The following is a 1852-nucleotide window of genomic DNA, read 5'->3' as shown; positions in this document are numbered from 1 at the left end:
CCAACTGAGATGCTATAAATTTAAAGCGAAACTTTGTGATCTTTTCTGAGGTGCCTATCCTATATTCTTGCACTTTGCCTTTCAATTAGGAGGCAAACAACATTGTAAAGAGGGAGCTTTTTTCCATTGCCGGTCTATTGTGAACCTATGGTAGCTTCTATTTTGTGACGGAATCTTCGCCTTTCAATTTGTCATAGCTTTAATCAAATGTTTTGCTCATGGTTTTTTTTGACATGAAGAATGGGTTTTCTTTTTTTGAAGAGGCACGCAAAATATCTGTATCAAAGTGGAGCTGTTTGCTCTCTTCCGGGCAGAATTTTTATTTGAGGGTAACAGTGGAAATCCTACGGTCACTCTGCAGAATGTTCTTCTCTCTCTGCAGGCTTTACTCTCTAGACCTGCACCTTATGGTCCCCAAGCCGATAAAACGGTTTCTGATCAGGTATATGATGAATTCATTTTTATGCTCAGATAAAGCTCTGGAAGTGAGGACTATCTTATCTAGTTGGAGATAACCCCCTAAAAAAATATTTTCGCAACGTAGAAGGCATGGTTTCAATGGAAGAAGATGGCATTCTAGATCTGAGGTGATCTTTTGTCCAGTTTCAGTTTTATTTCTTCAAGTTGTGCATCAATTATTAATTAAGTCTAATCCTGGTAAGTATACAAACCCTTATATTACATCACGTGCATCTTGAAATTATTATACCCATTTTCTGTGGTGAACTCGCTCTAAAATTATATTTTTTTACACAAATTAATCTTCAATTTATTATTTGTTAATCCTATAATTTGCTTTGTAACTGATCCGTTAGTATTCACATATGGGATTTAGTTATTTTTTTGCTATAGCTGATTCATGTTCTGGTTATGTTTTCTTTTATGAAGCTGCAGTTAATTAATTAATCTGCTTTGTACTTTGCCTTTCATAATTTCTTCATTCTTTTTCTTCAGCGGAACTTTTCCCTGGCCTTCAATTCCCTGTTAAGACTGCTCTCCTTTTTTGTAGTCTCTAGTGGCTTATAACATTAGATTTCCTGCATCTTTGGGATTTCCTAGTGATACTTACAAGTGTCTGCCCTTCCCGAGTAAATTATGGTACTTTCTCTTTCAAATCTTACAGGATTATATAATCACAACTCATGACTTCTCTTATGTTCTGTTATTGGTATCAAGTCCTAAAAAAGAAATGCTCATCTTAGTCCTCGACCCAGATGGAAATTAGCTAATATTTTCTTTTATTTTTAGTTGATTTCTACGCCCCTTGGGCAAGATACTTCAAATTTCGGAAACAAAGTTATGCTCATCTTAATTTCTGATGTTTTGGCTGTCTACAAGCCACTTTCATCATTTCTGATGATTAGTCTTAAGAAAAGAACCATGACACGATAAATGGTAGTTTCATTTTTCTTCTAAAAGAATGTTAAAGACTTTATTTTATAGGTTTTTGATGTTTATATTATACTTATTTGAATTTTTTTGAATTAATTTCAGAGGAAGAATGATGCGAGATTGATATTTTGAGGGGCTCACTAAAGTCAAAAATCAAAGACTTCGGCAGATTTATCTCTCTCTAAGTTTAAGATTTTCTGTATGAAATTGATTGTAATAGACTTTGTTGGTGAAGATTTTCTAGATGAAATTGATTGTCATATACTTTGTTGGCTAAGATTTTCTATATGAAATTGATTGTAATAGAACTTGTGACTAGAAATGGATTATACTTTTTATTAGGAATATCATGACATTTACTTTAGATTTGTTTGGGTTTTTTCATTCACCTTTCTTTCTGCAAATGTTATGTGTGAGAAATATTGTTCTCTAATTAGTAGAATTGTGGTTGTGCTTCTGC

General features: G+C 33.4%; 1 long non-coding RNA gene across 1 annotated transcript; it reads left to right on the top strand.

Annotated features, from left to right (window-relative positions):
• LOC109833811 lies at positions 348-1756 on the top strand. The gene is made up of 2 exons (XR_002245351.1): positions 348-587; positions 1495-1756. It is a non-coding gene; the product is annotated as an uncharacterized LOC109833811 (long non-coding RNA).

This window comes from Asparagus officinalis, chromosome 3, assembly GCF_001876935.1.
Source record: "Asparagus officinalis chromosome 3, Aspof.V1, whole genome shotgun sequence".
Taxonomy (NCBI): domain Eukaryota; kingdom Viridiplantae; phylum Streptophyta; class Magnoliopsida; order Asparagales; family Asparagaceae; genus Asparagus; species Asparagus officinalis.
The sequence above is the reverse complement of the archived record's forward strand: the minus strand, read 5'-3'. Positions and strand labels throughout refer to the sequence as shown.